The sequence below is a fragment of the Aedes aegypti genome, chromosome 2 (genome assembly GCF_002204515.2).
Source record: "Aedes aegypti strain LVP_AGWG chromosome 2, AaegL5.0 Primary Assembly, whole genome shotgun sequence".
Classification (NCBI taxonomy): Eukaryota; Metazoa; Arthropoda; class Insecta; order Diptera; family Culicidae; genus Aedes; species Aedes aegypti.
The window spans coordinates 373,282,856-373,293,792 of NC_035108.1; positions in this window are offsets into that span (position 1 = coordinate 373,282,856).

Below are 10,937 nucleotides of genomic sequence, written 5' to 3' on the forward strand. Positions count from 1 at the left end.
TTTGCACAGCTGAGCTCGTGAAGAACATCCTAATGTGCCCATCTCACTGGTAACCCCTAATTCTTGGTATATTGCGCTAGGGACCCTCAATAAAATCTAACACCAGGACATCATCCACAATATTGTGCACTTCTTGATCTACCCGAAACAATGGTGCAGTTGACCTTGTGTTTCGTCGAGAAAATCGGCTACACTACTTCATTCATTTTTTCAACTCTGTAAAAGAGTTTTTAAGAGTACACTTAGCCTACCTTGAAAAATTTTAAATGCACTACTATTTAATAGTTTCGACATTTTCTTGCCAAAAAATCATCTATTCTTAATCACAACCACATTTCCGACTTTTTTTTTTTTAATTAAAATTAAGATTTTCATGGGGACACAATTCTCAAATTTTCATAAAAGATTTTACGAAATTTAATTCTTATATTTCTCACCAATTCAGGAATTTGCTTTCTTACTATTATATTTCTTATATTGAACATTGACTCTGAGTGAACCGAATATTTTAACCAATTAGGTCGGAACACATTTGAAATTTTACTTTTGTCCCCCCCTTCAAAATTTTGAAAAATTCAGGGGAAGAAAACAAATAAAATATCTTATTTTCAGTGTAGGTTTCCATTATTATTCGTGTTTTTAGCTTGCTTTGTAATTCGTCTTTACTGTATTATATGAGATAACAGGTGTTATTGGATTACAAGTCCTCAATTTGTTTGTTTTTCTGTAACAGTGTGGCCTATGAAAATAGATTTTTTATGATTTTCGTGAATTCTTCTTCTTCTTCTTATCATTACGTCCCTACTGGGGCAGAGCCTGCTTCTCAGCTTGAACACTTTCACAGTTATTAATTGAGAGCTTTATTTGCCAAAGTTGCCATTTTCGCATTCGTATATCATGTGGCAGGTACTATAACACTTAATGCCCAGGGAAGTCAAAATTTAAAAAGTTTGAAAATTCAATCTCTCATATCTTTTTTACAATCCTTACCGTAAAAATAGAGTTCGGTGAAATTTTCGGCTTTCTAGGTGGTCCAAAGACGATGTTGGTTTACCGTAAAACGGGATAACTTTGATAGTTTTTTCGAAGAAAACTTGAATATTTATGCGTGCTGTTTCAAAGAATTACAATTTATATTTTTAAAACAAGTACTGACATCCTAGCTATCGATTGCACTTGATAGATTACCAAAAGATTTATTCTGAATGGATATATAATTTTTCATATAATCGAAAGTCGGTTTTCTGTTTTGGGGTAACTTTGATAGTCGAACAAAATTGGATGAATTACAGAACATTTATAGGGCGTTGCATACCTCTAGGCGTTTAACGCTATATGGAAATTTCTGACTTAGATTACAAAAATGGTCCCAGTTTGTAAACATGGTTTTCGCTAAGAGATTTGAGACCGAATTCACGGTCTACTATAACTAGGCTGTCATAGACAAGAAACGAATTCGTTATGACTTTATCAAATAGTGATCGTAGAACAGATTGTTTGTAAGCGATGCAAAAATGCTAAAATCTTGTAAATTTTTAATATATGCTTATAAACCCTCAAATAAACTTGATTCCAACGAAAACAGCTGTGACATGAAGTGTCATACTAATACTCTTTTCTTTTGCATTCGTTTTTCTTAACTGATTGACAGAAACTTCGTTATTTCGTTTAATATGTTGTGGGTCTCGCACTATCAAAGTTACCCGCATTATCAAAGTTACCCCGTTTTACGGTATATGGAAATTACTATAGAGAAACGTTGAAAAATGTTCCAAGCACGTTAGTACTGGAATGTAAGTAAAAATTTATCATCCTATAGTAAAAACTCATTCTTCAAACCAAAATAAAGAAGTTAGTCGAAGAGAGCAATTCAATCCGACCGATAGGAGAAAAGATATTCATGAGTTTGTTAGCTATTATTTAGCTTCACAGCCCAGCAAACATCTACAAAAATCGCAAACAAAATTTGCTCAAAACGGATTTGTTTCTTCAGCAACTTCCTTCATTAAGACATGAAGAATAAGTTTTCCCTATGGGATGATATGTTTGTACTTACAGTACTAACGTAATTGGAACGTTTTTCAGAATTTCTGCACATTAATTTTCATATAAACCTACATCGTCTTTGGGCCACCTTCAAATCACCACCTAGAAAGCTGAAAATTTCACAGAACGCTATTTTTATGGTAAAGATTATAAGAAAGATATGAGAGATTGGATTTTCAAACATTTTTAAAATTGGAATCGCCCCAATGTAACATACATGTTGGACCAAATTGATACAATCTAAATATGATTTCTAGTTGCATATAAGTGCAACATTTTCGCAGTCTTCTTGAAATTGTTAATAGCTAGAGTACAATTTAAAAGCCGTTTTATGAAAAATGTTATACGATCGATGTTACGAACAATAAAAAAATGTCGTGTTTATCATTCAAAAATTTTGATTTAACGGATATTTGTAGCAAAACATTGTTTTTCACCATATGATAATAAAAAATTATGAATTTCCCTGAATTTCCATTTTATTATTTCCCCCCCTCGACACATTTTGATGGAAGGTGACAAAAGAAGATTTTAAGATTTGTTCCGGCCTTAATGACTTGTTAAAACATTATGAAATTTGGAAACTTGATTGATTTGACAGTTTATTCCTGTGGTTTCCATACTATATTTCGAAGTGAAACCTTTCCATTTCCACAGCTTTGTTCATAAAAAATTGCGTCGCCAAAACGACGTTTCTAGAAAAAGTGCTTGATAAAAAAAAGTTGCTTCAATAGGATTAAATTGGTCAAAACTAGGTGATTTTGAATTTAAATCGACTTTTTTTTTAATGAAAATTAATAGTAAGTTGATTGTATATCAGTAGTGTTATCATTTACTGTGTAGAGTGAGGTGACGAACGTAATTTTTTTTTAATGTTAAGCTGATCGTGCCAATTTGATTCGGAATGTCGAATGAATTATCGTTGTAAACCTGGGAAAAAGGTTGACCTGGTTTCTTCAACAGGTTATTTGATTATCGTCAGTTATAACTGGAAAAGAGTAGGGGAAATCAGGGTAAAACCGACACTGTGGGTAAGATCGACACCCTTTGATTTTTCATGTTTTGAGCAGATTTTCATACAGTTTCCACCACGCTCTATCTTAATTTGTGAAATATTGTGTTTCCAATGACATTACAATTGACGCTACCAATAAACTGCCAAAATAAACAACAAAATCATATTGGATAACATAGAAACAACAGCAGTTGCAGTATTTCGCTGTTATTCTTTAACTATTTCGCATGTATTTTTTTTTTAAATGTCATTATTTAATCTGCGTCTACATCCTTATTAACTATTATTACGTTGGTACAACATGAAGGAGAAATTATTTTTTGATTTTTCGACAGCTGAAAACGCTATTGAAAAATAAATGTCCACTCGGGGTAAGATCGATACTTTCATTTGGGGTAAAATCGACACCTTTCTTTGCTTCATAATCTAACTTCTGGGAATCTTTCTAATCGGAGGACTATCTCTGTGGTTTATGTGAGTCTTTATTTTCAAATTCCAGTGAAGTTCACGGATAGCGAACTTGTTAACATATAAAATATGACACAATATGACTTGCCAGAAGCTATCATTAAGTAGTAAATAAAATATTTCTATGTTATCACGTTTCAACTTATTTGATGAAGCTTGAAAAGGTTTTTCTCATTTAAAATTCATGAATTAATAGAATTTGAAATATTTTAATCTTATTCTATTTATTTACTTATTGTTAATCTTATTGTTTATTTACAAACCATTAGGTTCGACAGTTTTTATTTTCTAAAAATAATTACACTTTTCTGTTTTGTAATAATATAACAGTATTTATTTTCACAACCAATCATACGCCACAACTTTATCTTCGTAAACATTCCATAAATACAAATTACTAATATCCATGTGTATTCACCCAACTTTATAATCTTAGCATGGGACATTTGAAATTTTCACATATATATATAGTGGATCTTTGACCTCTCCTCAATAATTTACGTAATATGTGTATAATCCTTTAGAGGAAGGGGTCATAAATGTCGAAAGACATGTTTAAAGCATTCTTTTGAATATGCAATATGATGGTGATGTTCACAACGTATAAATTCTACTCAAAGTGCATGTGTCGGTTTTACCCCAACAGGGTGTCGATCTTACCTGCACTCTCAATTTTCTCACCTAAAAATGATGAAATATCAATGTGATTTAAATCACTATATAACCTTAATATATCATCCAGCGATTGCAAGGATTGACAGATTTATAACCAATATGTGATTCAATAAGCTTCAATAAGCTTAGGGTGTCGGTTTTACCCCAAATTCCCCTACACTTGAGCCTGTTTAGCAAAAAAGATACACGATTTTTCAAGGAAAAAAAGAGTACTTGTACTCTAAAAAGAGTACGTCTTGTAACCCTATCGATTACCAGTTGGCAAACATTCTTCTAAATTTCAATCAATATGCTTGACATTGCCTATCTGGAAAGTCTACTCTAACTCTTGCACACAAAGTTGCATACTACCGTGTGGGGCGAGATAACAACAGTGTGTTTGTGTCTTCTCGGCCCGATTGTTGCTAACCGATCAATCAGTCATACTGGAGAGGACTACTATGGAAGACGTGTATTCCCTTCCGAAGCGGTTGTCTGCTTGATGGGTGATTTCCCAGTTACAGTCAGATGCTACACATTGACGAGTGTAACCGGTTTTGCTACGGATATTTTAGTTCAATATAAATAAAAAAAAAACACAAAAAATCATCTTGCGGAAATCACCCAAGGCGAATTGTGATGAAAATAATGCAGCCGAGACGAAGCAAAGTAATATGGCTGAAAGGTATATTCAACCATGTTGAAGCGAGCTTAGAGAGCCACTTCAGCTTGTAAAGAGCGAGATGAGAGAACTGCTGAGATCGGAAAATAGGGTGAGAGCGCGTTGTGAAGACCACCACCTTTGACTAATAAGCAAAAATTAGCGAGTTGGGACGACAGATTGTGAATTGATTAACAGCGAGTTCAGAGGACCACTTTGATGGGAGTGTGTGTTGTGAGGACCGTCATATTTTATGTATATTGTGATGTTATGTGTATTGTAGAAAAAAGGGTGAGTGCGCGTTTTGAGGACTACCATCCTTGATTCATATTGAAGTAAAAAATAAGTTAAGAGGACCGCTTTTAAATGAATTCATGTCGAGTTGAGAAGATCGTTAACAGCAAACATTAGGGTGAGAGCGCTTTTCAAAATTTATTTCAAAATGTTATTATTTTTGTAATGCATGATTGATGGCTTGGTGTATAAAACATAACATAAATATAACATTACTCTCCATAATAGTTTCCTTTTCTTCTAATACGCCATCTTGATCGGATCATGATTTCTCAATGTTTCTACTTTGTCCGGTATTGGGTGCTGTCCACTACTGGGGGATCTTTCCCTATATGATTTAATATCAACATTTTATGCATGAGTTTAGCGAAGCAAATTGCAAACGAGTTTGGTCGCACGAGACGACTCAACAGATTTGCGTATGAGTCTACCAATACTGCGTATGCCTGATTTAGTAGTTACTTCAATGTGCATCTCTTTTCATAAGATTTCCAAACAAATTTTAAAGAAATGAAGTCTTCAACCTCCCCATCGTTGAATCTTGAAAAAATTCGAGGTCACCTGATTCACACTATCCCTATATGCTTACCAACACAACCCCCTCATCACGCTTCATTGTGGGATCAGCTGCCTACCATACTCTCAACATAATCTCGCTTCGTTAATTATTTATGAAACAGAAAAATTGGAAAACATATTTCCAATCTCATTCCTCGCTCATTTGATATGCACATTTCAATTGAATTTTAATACAGAAAATTATGCATTCCAACCCGATGATGCATCCATCCCACACAAGTCGCCCCCACCTGATGTCGGTCGGTATATGGGGAACTAGATGTAAAATGCACCGTCGGGGTAACGCGTCACCGCAACATTTGCAAGTTAAAAAGATTTTTAGGCAAGTTCGATCATTTCATATAATATCCATTTACAATTTAATGAACACAGGTTGTCGTATCGGATGGATGAACTTTTTGATCCAATTTGCAGTTCCTCAATGCGATGTTGTACTGAGTCGAAAATGTTCTCAACATTTTTGAACGTATTTTTTAAATACTACTGGGGCTCAAAATATATCGGGAATTTGGGACTGTAGTTAATTTTATAAGAAGAAATTGATAGTCAATAGTGAATTTTCCCTAAGGGGCACACATTACCCCGTCTTCCCCTACAGCTCGTCAAAGTGGACCCTTTTATTGCCGTTTCCAAATTGGTGCCGGTCCGGTTTCGGTCATGCCCGATGTTTGTGTGCGCTTAATGAGAACTCTTTACGAAACAGGATATTTATTCAACCTCAATCCGAACGGAAGGTCAGGGCTCATTAAAACGGAACACGAGACGGCAGCTGCTGCCGGGGTTGCTGGTGGGCGAGGGAAGTGGGATAAATCAGATGATTCCCGATAAATTATTTACGGAAAGCGATGATGATTTAGCGTGTATTCGATAAAGGTCGTGATATTTTCTGATCGGTGTAAAACGAATCGGATTTCGTTTTATTAATCTTTATTTCATTCATACACAATAAATTAAATTAAAATACACGTTTTAACACTAAATGGGGTACAGTTCCTAAGAAAAACAGGGAAAGAAATTTCCATCTGATTAAAAACAATGTTCGATGTAAGCACCTTACTTAACTAATGCGACGATTGTTCATACCACAAAATTGAAGTTTATTCACATAAAATCTGACCTGAATCGAATGAATTACAGTAACCTTACACGCTAAAAATAAGAGATGAAGACTAAAATTTTATCTAAACTACCAACTAAATAGGAGCAATTTGATTACTCTCAAGAGAAGAATTATTGCTTAGCGGGTTCGTATTCGAATGAAAGATCGCGCATTCTAGAGGAGAGCGAGATCTCCTCTCGAATGCATCGCATCTTCCGATCTCCTGATGACGATCAGTCTTGGGGATAGCCTAGAGGGAAACATAAAATCACACCTTATAGCCCTAAGGGAAGGGATGGAGACAGTCTTGAGTGGGAGAGAGAGTGGGGTTATGTTTTAAGGAGACTGAGAGTAGTGATTCGCTTGAATACAATTAAAACATTTTTTTCCTAACCTACAAACACCATCATCACACATTGTTTGGTGCACATAGAGTGCTTTTGAATCATCGGTTCACTCGAATTTATCGTTGTTTTAAACGGATTTGTTCATCGTGTTTTTTTGTGTCTACTTTAAAACGATAACTTAATAATTGCTTCGTTATGCACTGATCTGTATTCACGTTGGTGTGATACGTTCACGGAACGTTTCATCAGAGATGAACAGGAGATAGCAGGGATGTGTTGAATTCGGTTAATAGATCAACATGTTTTTTTTATGGAATAACGATTAAATTTTTGACAAATCTCTTCAAAAACAATTTGGGAGTTATGCAGACTACTTCGAGAAGGTAGGATTCGTCATTAATTTGAGATTATTCAAAAGCGATTTCTTCGTTCAAAATCATCTTAGTTTACATTTACATGTTCACTGTGTTCTATTTTTTAATTGAAACATAGCGAACACTCTTTCGTCGAATAAATTTCAGTACTATACAAACAAAAACACTGCTGATGAAGTTTCCATGATGACGACAATTACGAGGACGGATTGTTTATCATCAAAAAGAATTATTCATTTCAGACACTTAAATGTATGTCAACTTCAATTGATTTACCTGATTCAAGCACGACTGAACTTGGAATGTGGGATAGTTAGTCGCGAGTAATCGAAAAAGTTGTGAGTTATTGTGGTTTTGACAGACCAATCAAATCGACAGTAAACTACCAGTTAATAGTTAAAACTCATTGAACGCCATAAATCTCGGAGTGGAAATAGCTTTTTGCCACTAGCACAATTGACTCTGTACGACCATGTTCACGATTAGCTTTAGCTTTGTCTACTCACGAGCAGACAGATGCCAGTAAATCAGCTTTCTGATGCTCGCGATCATTTTGTATTGTTTTTCTTCTGGTTCACCAAGCATGTTTCCATCACTGCCTACGACTACGAAGCATGCAAATATTCACTCACCCACCTGAACGCTACCGATGAAAGATAATAAAGTATGGCTGCCACCGAATGTTCAGTGAGAGCCGAACGCTTCTATGTTCAGCACAAACCCGACGAACCGCAAACCGAAAGTCAAAAGACTCAGTGAGCGGAGAGCAATACCAATCCGCTCTTAACTGGGAGAGACGAGAAACCGCGTTTAGCATTGAATCACTGAATTCATTCAGTCAAATGAACGAATTTTGCGCTCACTGAATCATACCGTAGTGTGTATTTCCAATCCAGTTCCACTCATAAGCACTCAAACACGAATGCCACACGAGCGGTATCAGAATATAAACAATCATTTGCTATTGCAATCAGATAGCGATTCATTCTATTGCCGATTTTGCCCGACTTGTCGCTCAGTAAGGAAGTGGAATGCGCATTGATAATTTAAACTTTCAGCTCTATCGGAACAACGGCAACCACGTTTTTTACTGCGTTCGGAAGTGATTGAGGGAAACGTATTAATCGAGTAAGAGTGTCTCATATTTGACGACTACATGAATAATAACCATGCGTTGTCCGAAACCTGATCCAGATGCCCGAAGGAGGTGCCAAAATAAAAATTATCACAACTTAATTATACGACACGCTGAAATTGAATGATGTGCATCTTAAACGACCTGATATTTAAAAAAAAAAGACACGGACACTGTCTTCAGCCATTTAGCTGCACAGACTGTAACTTAACACTAGACCACGGACAAGCATGCTCCAATGGTAAATTACACTTAATATTTTGCTGTGTAGGAAAATCTACTGGAACTTTGAATTTCCTCTGTAGAGTGATCCATTGAGCAATTCTCGAATTTATCTTGGGAATATTCTAACAATAACATCTAGAAATTTGTAGGATATCCTTCTTAAAATATTGTATGCACTTTTTCCGAGAATGTTTCAAAACTTTTTTTTTTCATTAGGATCTCTGCACTTTAAAAACTTTTTATCAGACATTCTCTATAAGAAAGGATTCTTGAAGGATTTTCTCAAGGACACCTCTTAAATACCTTGAAAGAATTTTCGCACCTCTTCATCAGATATTTTAACAAGAATTCCTCAAAAAAATTGGTAAAGGATTGTTGGAGGATTTTCTCCAGGACACCTACAAGAAAACTCTGAAAAAATTGAGACTTTTGCAACTCTCTATCACACATTTCAAACAAGAATTTATGCACCTGCACACATTTTTAACAACAAATTTTTTTAATTTGGTAAATAATTCTTGAAGGATTTTCTCCATGAAACTTCCATGAATACCTTTACTGCACCTTTTTTTCAGAAATTTTATCAAAAATTTCTGAAGAATTTTGTGAAGAATTATTGAAGGATTTTCCCCAGGACACCTATATGAATACATTGAAAGATTTTTTGAGGCTTTTGAACCCTCTATCACACATTTTATAAAAGCACTTTTGCACCTTTCTATCAGAAAATTTTAGCAAGAATATCACAAAGAATTTCGTAAAGGATTCCTGATAGATCCATGAATACACTGAAATAATTTTCGATAGTTTTGCACTTCTATTTCACATATTTCAACAGGAATTTGGTTAAACATTCTTGAAGGATTTTCTTCAGGACACCTCCATGCATATCCTGAAAGAACTTTTGCACCTTTTTATAAAACATAATAACAAGAATTTATCATGGAATTTGTTGAAGAGATACCGTTTTGATTCATATTACGGACACTTAAGGCTTAAGTGAAGTATAACTCAGCATAGAACATATAAAATAAATCATTTTGAATGATTTCTCAGCGTTATCGAGCGTCAGAAACCCTTAACTTTCGAATGGTAGGTAAAGATTACGCTTCCGCAACTTGAATAATTTTAAATAAACCGAAATGTGTGGCCTTTTCATGATTCTTATTCCGGACGCTTCCTCACTTTTGACTCATATTCCGGACACTTTGATTCGAATTCCGGACACCTCATCGAAATCATAATTAGAAAAGTCAAACCATCAGTTGAAGTCGTCAAGCCGCTAAAGAGACGTCTAAGGCAGTTGGACATTATAAGTTTGCATAGATTTCTATAGAAAAAGCTTATTAAAACGAGCCTCGAAAGTGAGAACTTTTGAACAGCAAAAATTGAAACATTTCGTGTGAAATGTTGCCCATACAAAGTAGAGTGTCCGGAATAAGAAGCTGTCCGTAATATGATTCAAAACGGTATCTCTATCACACATTTTTAACGAGCACAAGAACTACTCATAAAATTTGGTTTGTTTGTTTTATTATCGACACTTTACACCAAAGTGGTGCATTCGTATCATATTGAAAATTACACATGTTATTACATGTACAAAATTCAAATATTTCAAAATTTTATATTTTTCTTTCTAGACCTAGTGTTGTGCACCTTCCATTCCGCATAAATTATCAAATCGCCACTCGGCCCACACGATCGTTTTGGCTCGTTCTCTTTCCCTGTTCCACTCGTTGGTAATTCTCTTTGAATTCATCCTGGGAATATTCTAACAATAAAAAAAGATTGTTGTGGGTTATCCCTCTTAAAACCTTTTATGTATTCTTTTCGAGAAAAAGTAGTAAGTGGTGTAAAATTCCAAATTTTACACAAATAACTTTTTAAACGAAGTTTAAAGTACTTCTTAAGGAATTTGGTAAAGGATTCTTGAACAATTTTCTTCAGGACGAATCTTAAAATACCCTGCAGTAATGTTCGAGACTCTTATACCTCTCAAGCAGACATTTTTTACAATTTTCTTTCTGAAGTTTCATC